The sequence below is a fragment of the Nicotiana tabacum genome, chromosome 24, assembly GCF_000715075.1.
Source record: "Nicotiana tabacum cultivar K326 chromosome 24, ASM71507v2, whole genome shotgun sequence".
NCBI classification, from domain to species: domain Eukaryota; kingdom Viridiplantae; phylum Streptophyta; class Magnoliopsida; order Solanales; family Solanaceae; genus Nicotiana; species Nicotiana tabacum.
In genome coordinates this window covers 65,870,125-65,882,687 of record NC_134103.1, presented here as the reverse complement: position 1 = coordinate 65,882,687, position 12,563 = coordinate 65,870,125, and the positions used below count along the sequence as shown (strand labels likewise).

The window sequence follows — 12,563 nt, the reverse complement described above, 5'->3', positions numbered from 1 at the left end:
AGATGTAGTCACACTCAGACAGTTTGGCTATGATGAGATCAAGGATAGAGGTCCAACTGGAACTGTAATTCTGCCTGGAAGCATGGGGGTTGCTGAGCGTTCTAAGAGGTTGGGGTTGGAAGGACAATGATGAACTGAGAAAGGTGTAACAACCCAAAATCCCAACCGTGGGGCCATGATGGTACCTAACACCGAAGGCGAGGCAAGCAAACACAATGGATAATGTAAAAGAAAGATGAGCAATAAATATTTGATAACTAGTCAATAGCATAACATAAACCATCCAAGACCTGGTGTCACAAGTACACGAGCCTCTAGATCTATCTAAATACAAGGTTCAAGTAAATACAACACTGTCCAAAATGAAATGGAAACAATGCAATAGAAATATGAAAGTGACTCTAGGGCCTGCGAATGGGGTGCAACTCTACCTCGAATTACTAAAAGGTATCTGCTAAGTGCCTCTCGGAACTCCACTGGTACCAACATTAAAATATGCACAAGAAGTGTAAAAGTGGAGTATGAGTAAAACCGATCCAATATACTCAGTAAGTAGCAAGCCTAACCCTGATGAGGTAGTGATGAGGCTAACACAAGACATCTACTAACAACCTCTGTGTGTGTGTGTGTGTGTGTGTGTGTGTGTATGTGTGTGTGTGTGTGTGTGTGTGTGTGTGTGTGTGTGTGTATTAAGCAGCGAAAATTACAAGTAAAGTATTAAAAGAAATAACATGGTGGGGCATATAAAGGGGGAACAACCGGATCATAAGTACAGAATCACCAAGTATGTCTCTTTCAGAAATAAGCAAGGAAACCAACAAATTAAACTCACAAGTCAAGTATCAAGTAATAGCAATGAAATCATCAAATGGCACGACATCATCCTTCGTGCTAATTTTCTCATCCTCACCATATAATATAAATGCAAATATGCATGTGCACTGCATCACCCTTCATGATTTTACTCCCGTCCTCACCATATAATATAAATGCAAGTATGTATGTGCACGACATTACCTTTGGTGCTTTTACTCTCGTCCTCACCATATAATATAAATGCAAGTATGTATGTGCACGAAATCACCTTTCATGATTTAGCCTCACGTTCACTCAAGCAATGATATCAATATGCAAATATGGCACGGCGACACCCTTCGTATTTTTCACTCTTCCTCACCAAGCAACAACAAGGTTAGAAGCAAATTTCAACTTCAACCATACCGCTAGAATAAGCAATTTAAACTTACAATATCACTACTACTTCAAAAAAGCAATAAACACGAAAGTGAACAATTAAAAAGTAACAATCTAACTAAGGCATAGAAGGCATAGTAAATGAAACAATACAGTACAATAAGATAATTTTCACCCGCATACTTTTACCCATGACAACGCATATATACTCGTCACCTTGCATATACACCATCCCCACACATAATTCACGTAGAAAATAGACCAACAAGTCCTAATTACCTCAAGTCAAAGTTAACCACAATACTTACCTCTTTCCGCAACTAAATATATGATCAATCACGACCTTCCCTTTAGAATAAGCCTCCCAATCAATCAAAGCTAGCCAAATATAGTTCAAACAATTAAAAATAAGCTTTAGAAACTACCAACGAGTGAAAAAGGTTCAATCTTTAACTAAATTTAAAAAGTCAACAAAGGTCAACTTGGTCAAAATCCGAAATTCAAACCAAATTCCGATTACCCATTCACCTTCGAGCCCAGTTATGTGATTTGTTTCGAAATCTGATCTCAATTCGAGGTCTAAATCTCAATTTCTCCCAATTCCTAAATTCTACCCAATACCCTAATTTATACTTTGAAATCACTAAATTTAAGGTTAAAAATCAATGGGTGATTACGAAAATACATCAAAACTAGTTTGAAAGCACTTACCAATGAAGTTGGGATGCAAATCTCTTCAAAAACCTCTCTAGTCCTAGCTCTGGGTTTCAAAAATGAGGAAAAACAATGAAATCCCGACTTAGATCTTTTATTTAACAGGGCGTCAGGTATATTTTGCGTTCGTGAAGCACCTACCACGTTCGCGAAGTGCACAAGCTTGTTGGCCTTTGCGTTTGCAAGGTACTTATCTCATTCGCGAAGGCACTTCCCAGCCAAGCCTTTGCGTTCGCGTCCCATGTGTCACGTTTGAGATGAAGGACCACTTGTCCTCCCCAGACACTCCCCAACCCTACGTGGTCGCGGGGGGTCTGCCACGTTCGCGAAGGTCAATTCCCCCCAAACCTTCATGTTCACAACCTACCTCTCGCGTTCACGTAGCTTATCCATCTCCAATACCAAAATTCCTCTTCGCGATCGCGAAGCACTGTGACACCAACAGAAAAACTAGAGCACTCACAAGGTCAAAAATGGTCCAAAACCAATCCGAAACTCACCCGAGCCCTCCTCCCTCACGGGCTCCAATCCGAACATGCACACAAGTGTAATAACATCATATAAAATCTCTCTATCTACCTCAAATCATCAAAATAACATCAAATAACAAGAATCGATCCTCAAAACTCAAGATTTCAACTTGAAAAGCTTATTTTCACAATATTTCACATAATACGCCGAAACACGCTCGAATCACCCTGGACCCTAACCAAATGTGCGTACAAGTCAAAAAATATCATACGAATCTACTAGAATCGTTAAAACACCGATATGAGGTTGTTTACTACAATCGTTGGCCATGGTCAATTCTAGTTGTTTTTAAAGACAAAAATTATATTTTCTTCAAAATTTTACATAAAATATTCCAAAAAGTGACACGGACCACACACGTAAATCAATAAACATATAATGAGGCTATGAGAGGTCTTGGAAAATGGAAAGTCTAGTACTCAAAACTACCTAGCGGATCTTCACATTCTCCAGCACTAAAAGAAACGGTCGTCCTCGAATAGACATAGAAAAGTACCTGGACTGGTAAAAAGGTGGGGACATCTACTCCGCATATCGGAATCGGACTCCCACATAGCCTCCTCAATCGGCTGACCTCTCCACTGCACCTTCACAGAAGGAAAACCCTTCTAGGCTAGGAGGTAATGCAAGCCTGTAAGCAACCTCCCCAACTCTCTCCAAGATCACGAACGAGCCAATAAAACTCGGGCTCAACTTGCCCTTCTTCCCAAACCGCATCATGCCCTTTATAGGTGACACTCGGAGATGAACCTTCTTGCCCACCATGTAAGCTACATCTTGAACCTTCCGGTTTGCATAACTCTTCTACCTGAACTGAGCTGTACGAAGTCGCTCCTGAATCACCTTAACCTTCTCCATAGCATCATAGAACAAAATCAGTGCCCAACAATCTAGCCTCTCCGGGCTCAAACCAACCAATCAGCGAACGACTCCCATATAAGGCTTCGTATAGAGCCATCTAGATGCTCCACTGATAGCTGTTGTTATAGGCGAACTATGCTAGAAATAGAAACTGGTCCCAATGAACCCCAAAATCCATGGAACATACTCGCAACATATCCTCCAATATATGAATAATGCGTTCGGACTGTCTGTGAGTCTAATGATGAAATGCGATACTCAGATTGACCTGTGTGCCCAACTCTAGCTGCACGGTTCTCCAAAAATTTGACATAAAATGCGTGCCTCGATCTGAAATGATTGAAATGGACATGCCGTGCAGGCGGATAATCTCCTAGATGTAAATCTAAGCCAACCGCTCTAAAGAATATGAAGTCATCACCGGAATAAAGTGTGCCATTTAGTCAACCAGTCCACAATAACCCAGACTGTGTCATATTTCTTCAAGGTCTATGGTAAGTCTACCACAAAATCCATAGTAATGTGCTCCCACTTCCACTTCGGTATCTCTAATATCTGAGTCAACCCACCCGATTTTTGATGCTCGTACTTCACCTGTTGATAATTCAAACACCGAGAGACATAAGTAATAATATTTTTCTTCATTCTCCGCCACCAATAGTGTTGTTTCAAGTTACAGTACATCTTCATGACACATGGGTGAATGGAATAGTGCAAACTATGAGCTTCCTCAAGGATCAACTCTCTCAACCCATCAACATTTGGAACACAAATCCGGCTTTGAAGCCGCAGAACTCCATCATCTCCAATCACAATATCCTTATCACCACCCCGCTTCATCGTGTTCCTCAACACCAACAAGTGAGGATCATCAAACTAGCAAGCCTTGATACACTCCAACAATGATGACTGTGCCACAACACAAGCAAGAACCCACCTAGGCTTTGAAACATCCAGCCTCACGAACCGATTGGCCAAAGCCTGAACATCCATGGCTAGTGGCCTCTCCACTGCCAATAAATATGCCAAACTGTCCATGCTCTCAGCCTTCCTACTCAATGCATATGCCACTATATTGGCCTTCCCCGGGTGCTATAATAAGGTGATATCATAGTCTTTCAACAACTCTAACTATCTTCGCTGCCTCAAATTAAGTCCCTTCTGCTTGAACATGTGCTGGAGACTTAGATAGTCGGTATAGACCTCACATGGAACACCATACAGATAATGCCTCCAAAGTTTCGGCGCGTGAACATTGGCAACCAACTCTAATTCATGCATATGGTAATTCTTCTCATGAACCTTCAACTGACGAGATACATACACAATCACCCTACCGTCATGGATCAACATTGCGCCAAGCCCAATACGCGATGCATTACAATACATGAAGTAAGATCTCGAACTTGTAGGAAATACCAACACTGGGGCTGTAGTCAATGCAGTCTTGAGATTATGAAAGATCGTTTCACACTCGTCGGACCATCTGAAAGGATCACCCTTCTGGTCAATCTAGTCAAAAGAGGTGCAATGGATGAAAACCCTCCACGAAACAACGATAATACCCAGCCAATCCAAGGAAGCTCCGGATCTTAGTAGCTGAAGTAGGTCTAGGCCAGTTCTGAACTGCCTCAGTCTTTTTTGGATCCACCTTAATGCCCTCGGAAGATACAACATGGCCCAAAAAGACAACTGAGTCCAACCATAACTCATATTTCAAAAACATGGCATATAACTAACTAAAGTACGATCTGCAGATGCTGCTCATGCTCCTCTCGACTGCGGGAGTAAACCAAGATATCATCAATGAACATGATGATGAAGGAATCAAGATATGGCTGGAACACGCTGTTCATCAAGTGCATAAAGGCTACTCGGCATTGGCCAGCCCGAAAGACATCACCAAACACTCATAGTGACTATAACGGGTCGTTAAAGTTGTCTTTAGAATACCCAAAGCCTGGATCTTTAACTGATGGTACCCCGGTCTCAAGTCAATCTTTGAGAATAACTTAGCACCCTGAAGCTGGTCAAACAAATCACCAATACGCGGTAGTGGGTACTTGTTCTTGATAGTAACCTTGTTCAGTTACCTGTAGTCAATACACATCCTCATAACGCCATCTTTCTTCTTTACAAATATAACTAGAGCACCCCAAGGTGAGACACACGGTCTAATGAAACCCTTATCAAGCAACTCCTGAAGTTGTTTCTTTAATTCATTTAAATCCACTGGTGCCATGCGATATGGTGGAATAGATATAGGCTGAGTGCCCGACACCAAATCAATACCAAAATCAACAGTCCTATTAGGTGGCATGCTAGGAACACATCTGGAAAGTCTCTCACTACCGGAACTGACTTAACGGTAGGAGTATCAGCACTAACATACCTCACAAAAGCTAAGTATGCAAAGCACCCCTTCTCTACCATCTGTTGTGCCTTCAGAAAGGATACCACCCTACTAGGAACATGACTCAATGAACCTCTCCACTCCAGCCTCCCGGCATAGACAACGTCATGGTCTTAGCGTGATCATCAAGAATAGAGTGATATGGTGAAAATCAATCCATGCCCAAAATAAAATCAAAGTCCACCATACTGAGTAAAAGAAGGTCTATCCTAATCTCATAACTCCCGATAGAGACCACACACGAATGATAGACACAGTCTACCACAATAGAATCCCCAGCAGAGCGTGTACACATAAATAGGAGCACTCAAAGAATCACGAGACACATCTAAATATGGAGCAAAATAGGATGACAAATACGAATACATGGAACCCAGATTTGATGCATCTTTATGGCAAATAAAAACAATACCTGCGAGGCTATCTCAGGTTTAGCTGGGAATGCATAAAAATGGAGCTGAGCCCCACCAGTATGACCTCCACCCATCAGACGACCTCTACCTGGCTAGCCTCCACCTCTTACTGACCACCACCTCGGGATGCCTGACCCCCGGCTATAGGTGTCTGAGTGATGAGCTCGAAACACATACTTAAATTATGCTCGTTAATCAAATATAGGATAGTATAATATCGAATCCATAAGGATTGGATTTAAACATCATTCTTATAGTTTCTAGCTTGATTTCTATTCAAGATGATCATCAATTGAGATTGCTATGATTTCTAACTAAAATTAACTAAGAGTCTAAAGCTATTGACTAATGACAATCGACACAAAGATAAGCAAAGAAGTTATCACTGGGAGAAAATATGTGTTGATAGGATAGGTGAATGATAATTGTTTAGGATCTAACTCTAGATAATTCACGTATAATGTTCAAGTGAGTCTCTCGAATTCACTCAATTATTAGTTCAAACGTTCAGCAAAAATGCCGAGTCTCTCGAATTCACTCAATTATTAGTTCAAACGTTCAGCAAAAATGCCTCTCTCGATTAAGTCTTAACCTCACAAGATGAACCAAGTTAAGCACGTGAAGATAAGCAAGAATGCGTAGTCGATTGGTCTTTAGGAAAACCTATTTCGATTATTCTCCTAACTAGGTTTAATCAATGATTCAACTAGCCTCTTTCGATTACTTAGAATAATTAATGAACTCAACCAGCAATATAATGCAAAGATATCACAAGTTATGCCTCTATCGATTACATGAACTAGTGAATATAAATGCAACAATTAAATCATCCAAAATGATTCAATACATAAAAATCCACAAACAATCATCAATATACCAAATCCATCAAACCCTAAAGAGAACTATTCCCTAGATATAGAGAAATTCATCACAAATAAAGTTAAAGTATAGGAAAACATAAATTCAATCCAAACTCGTGTCTTGAGTGAGGAAGGAATGATGAAATCTTTGTGCTCGTGTTCTTCCAACTCCTCCTTAGCCTCCTTAGGTCGAATATGTATCAAAAGTCCAGAAAATAACGTTTTCCATGTATTTATACCAAGTAGGATCGGTCTCAGACAAAATAACCTTTTCCTAGCCGAAATTGGATTTTCACTCTGTAAAAATTGCACAGGCGCGCCGCCTGGGGAGAGGTGCCATGCAGGGCATTAGTGGGGAAATCCAGAGAGCTAATTTTGACAGGTAGAAGAGATTTGTACAGCCGCGGTGCCCCGCATGCCGCGACAGTGAGGATTTCTCAGAGTACGAATTTTTCATGTGTTTTGACATCCAGACTTGGTCCTCGACCCTCGAACACGACTCCGACTTAATCCTTTGGTCTTCTACTCAGACTTCAAAGCTCCAAATAGCTCGAATTCATTCCATAACATCCACATCGCTCGAAATCACTTCTACAAGGCATAAACTACACAATAAGTGCAAAACACTATCAATTAAAGCTCAACACGAATAAAGTGAAGTGAATTAGAGTGCAATAAGTGACTAAAATACGAAATTATAGCCTACCATCAACACCCTACACTTAAACCATTGCTCATCCTCGAGCAATCCAACTACACTTCACATAGAACACGACCTTTTTCAACAACTCTCGTAACTCATCACACCAAGAACATTTAAAATAGATTAAGCACAATACCGTAACATCCTAGCCTCAAATATTGACTCAAAAGCACCACCCATTATTTATAAACCGCTCACTTACTCTAACACAGAGGTCAAAGACATTACCTTTCCTTCATGAATCAAGTGCCCTCACATAACAATAGAGAGTAGTTTTACACACAATAGAAATTAAGAACAATGAGGAACTCAAGATAGAAAGAATTCACTCACTCTCTGAAACAACATTCATATGCCACAAAAGCGTACCATAGGCTTTCCTGTAGTGTACTACTCAACTAATCGAGCTCATTTAGTCAAGGATCAAGTAGGACTTTAATTGGTTGTAATGTAGGCTGCGGGATGTGTATGATACATTTAGATATAAGAGTGACTACACCTCCCTAAGCACTTTAATACATACATTTCATTGTTCAAAACCCCACACTTATGTCAAACCATACTCCACCTTCACATCAATATACATTAACTCCCTACTTCTTTAAGCACAATTACATCAAGAGTCACCACTATCAAAGAATATTTTGTACAAAAATACAACATTTTTTCTTTTCTCTTTCAATTCAAGTGGCTCTTACTTTTTCGATACAGTGCACCTTCCTCTTTAGTTCAATAGTTCCACTCAAAAGCCAAACCAACCACCCCACACTTCAACTTTTACAAAGTTCATAACAAATTCAAGAGCTCACGAGAGGTAAATGATTCAAATAGATGGTCAATTCAAATAAATGGGTAAGGTTTGTAATTTGGTTGCCAAAGAAATAAGAATACATGCTCAAAGGGGTTAACTACGATACATAACACTTAGGTGGGTAAAAGCTTGTAACTGGCTCAACAAAGAAATGCCTAAATCACTTCCAAGACTGAATAAACCTACTATTTCACTTTGCAAACACACGGGACAAGTTCTAGACATCAAATGCAATGTACAGAATAACACAAAACCTCACACCCACATGGCATATAACCCACTCAATATTGGACTATCAAGACACTCTAGTCAAAGTAGTTAAGCAAAGTTAAGATCATACAATTTAAGGTACTTATACAAGAGTCAAAAACTGAGCCTAAGCATCACACTAAAGCACTCACTATTCTCAAGGCATAATAGAGTCAAGAGACATTGCCTTCAATTCAAATCACAACACAAGATTTCCTACTCCTAACAAAAATAAAAACTAACTACACCAGGTTCAAACAAAACCCTTAGAAAAGAACCGTGGCACAAAATAAAACCAAGGGGGGATTAATACACTACCTACTAGAGAAAATATTTTTGTCTTTTTTCTTTCAACTTTAATCCATCAAAAAACCTGTCGATGATATCCATCGTCAGAAAAAATCAAAAATTTTAAAATTTAATGATTTTTTCCAATTTTTTCTATCTCTAACTACTACAACTAACAAAAATAAAACTAAAACTAAAACTAAAACTAATACAACTAACAAAAAGAAAATTAAAACTAATATACATACATACAACATATCCCCCACCCCACACTTTTAGTTGTAGCATGTCCCCATGACACACAATTAAAAAGCATAAGGTAAAGAAAACTTCCTTGAACATTTAGTCGGGGTCTGAGTCGAAGTCGGGTTTCATTCCTCGCCTTCGAAATAATGCACACATCCATGCCGACAACTTCTTCTCGGCCTTCTTGGGGTACACCCCACACTTATCTTTCTCACTCGCCGCAACCTTCTCTTTTGAGCCTTTCACTTTCCACTCAACACTCGTAACTAGTTTTTCTACTTTTGTTCCCCCTTTTCTACATCCATCTTGAACATCACAGTTTTCTCACCCACTCTAAGCATGCATTTTCTCTCATGTATATCTAATATAGCCCAACCCGTTGCTAAGAATGGTCTTCCTAAGATATGGGGGACCTCCTTGTTTTCCTCTATTTTCACCACTATAAAATGCACAGGAAATACGAACTTATCCACCCCAAACTAACATATCTTCCACTAACCCCTCGGGTATCAAAGTCGTTTGGTCTGCCAGCTGCAAAGATATTGGTGCAGACCTTATCTCTCCGATCTCTTTCTCTAGTTTCCTGTAAATAGATAGAGGCATTAGATTTATTGAGGCACCAAAATCACATAATGATTTATCAAAAATGAATAGTTCATATAGAGCAAGGTATAGTAAAACTCCCTGGATCTCTACACTTTTGTGGGAGTTTGTTTTGTAAGATCGCACTGCAATGCTATGTGAGCTTGACCACTGAGGTCTCCTCGATTTTCTTTTTCTTTGTAAGGATCTCTTTCAAAAATTTGGCATAAGCAGACATTTATGAGAGAACTTCTATGAATGGTAAGTTCACATGAACCCGTTTAAGCATATCCATGAATCTTTCAAACTGCTTGTCTAGTTTTTCTCTACTTTGCTTTTGAGGTAAGGGTAAAATAGGCATATACTGGCTCTCCTTAGGTTCCTCCCTTCTTCTTTTTCTCAGCTTTCATCTGGCCCTTCTTCTTTTTATCATCATCACTTTTCAGCTGCTCCCCACTTCCTTTTTCAAGTTTCACCTCATTTTGGATCAGGGCAGGATCTTTCAACACTTGCCCATTTCTCAGAGTTACAACATTCACTGTTTCTTTGGAATTTCTCTCAGTATTAGCGAGGAGAGTTCCTAGACCTCCCTCAGATAATATTGTTGCAATTTGTCCCATTTGTCTCTCCAAGTTCTGAAAAGATGTGCCCAACTCTTTGATAGCTGCTCTATGGGCGTCCAACCTCTCATCTGTCTTGATAATGAAGGCCATCATTAGATCTTCTAGACCAGGCTGAATGGGTTGTTGAGGCTGAAATTGCTGCCTCTGTTGATTTTGGTATGCTGGAGCTCCTTGTCCATGGGGTCTAGAGTTATTTTGTTTCCATGCATTCAGAGTACATCCAGGTGAACTTCATGAAAAATCGGGGTGCCTCTGACCCATTGCATTGAAATTCTAGTTTCGCACAACATTTACTTCCTCAATTGAGGCTTGACACTCATGAGTAGGGTGTCCTCTTCCATATATATCACAATCTGCGTGAGGCTCACTTTGTATTGAGGCTAAGGTCAGATTCCTTATCTCTTTGGCCATAGCATCAAGTTGTGCCTGCACAGATGTGTTAGCATCAACCTGGTGAACACCCATTGATCTTCTTCTTTCCGCACTCTCAGAGGGCCACTGATTTGCATCTTCAGATAACTCATCAAGAATTGTAACTATCTCCTCTAGAGTCTTCTTCATCAAAGGGCCTCCAGCTGTATTGCTCAATGTTCTACGTGAGGCCGGTGTTAATCCATCCCAAAAGTCCTGGAGTTGCATCCAGAGTTAAATTCCACTATGTTGACACTTTCAAATAATCTCCTTAAACCTCTCCCATGCTTCAAAAATAGTTTCCGTATCTTTCTAGAAAAAGTTATGGATTTCACTTCTAAACTTGCCCGTTTTAGCTGAGAAGAAATATTTATCAAGGAAGATTCTAGTCATCTCTTCCCAAGTTCTAATTGATCCTGTAAGTAAGCTTCGAAGCCACTGTTTTGCATCATCTTTGAGTGTGAAGGGGAATGCCCTCAAGTACATTGCATCTCATGACACACCATTATATTTAAATGTGTTCATAATCTCCTCGAAGTCCATAAGATGTGTATTTGGATCTTCGTTTGGCTTCCCTCTAAAGACACACCAATTCTGAAGGGTTTGAAGCAACCCTTGCTTCAACTCGAAATTGTTAGCTGTAATTGAAGGTGGTCTAACACTTGATAAACCTTGATTATAGATCGGTCTAGCATAATCACCAAGTGTTCTCCCAGGCATGAGAGCTATATTTACGAACTGGTCTGGACCCAAGGGTTGATTATGAGCAGTTCTCCGACACCTCTCTTCTTCATAGATAATCTGTGCATCTCTAATAGCTGCTTTCTCAGCATCCCGTACAGCTTGTTCTCTTTGTTGGGCTACTTCTCTCATAGCCAAATCTACATTATCCTCACAGTTTCCAGCCATAAGTTCTTTGGTTGAGGATTGCCCAATCTTTTCTGATGTCTCGGTGAGATTTCTTTCCTTCCTCCGCTGTCACAGTTGTTTTTCAATTTCTGGCTCGTATGGTAGCACTTCTTTCACAGAAGCTCGAGTCATGCACCACTCTAAAAGTAATCCATCAACCATTAAAATGTAGACAAAATACCAAATGATTTGAAAGGAAAAGAAAAAGTAATCTCAGGAATAGAGACAAAATACATATTAAGACACTTTTAAAGGACAAAAAAGAAAAGAAAAGAAATTAACGAGAGAAATCATAAAAAACAATACAAACATTAATAAGGATCCCTAAGGGAACAAAAATCACAAGTGGAATAATAGCTCCATAGGTGTGTTTGCTCCCACATCCCAAAATCCCAAGCTTGATCTGAACCACATTGATCAAAGCAAGCATCAAAAATAGTTTCCGTATCTTTCTGGTAGAAGTTATGGATTTCTCTTCAAAACTTGCCTGTTTTAGCTGAGGAGAAATATTTATTAAGGAATTTTCTGGTCATCTCCTCCCAAGTTCTAATTGATCCCGTAGGTAAGCTTCGAAGCCACTGTTTTGCATCATCTTTGAGTGTGAAGGGGAATGCCCTCAAGTACACTGCATCTCGTGACACACCATTGTATTTAAAGGTGTTTATAATCTCCTCGAAGTCCATTAGATGTGTATTTGGATCTTCCTTTGGTTTTCCTCTAAAGACATAGCAATTCTGAAGGGTTAGAAGCAGCCC

General features: G+C 39.9%; 1 non-coding gene across 1 annotated transcript; it reads left to right on the top strand.

Annotated features, from left to right (window-relative positions):
• The first annotated feature begins 11,137 nt into the window (after positions 1-11,137).
• On the top strand, positions 11,138-11,244 carry LOC142178774 (small nucleolar RNA R71). The gene has a single exon (XR_012707027.1). It is a non-coding gene; the product is annotated as a small nucleolar RNA R71 (small nucleolar RNA).
• Positions 11,245-12,563: the final 1,319 nt, after the last annotated feature.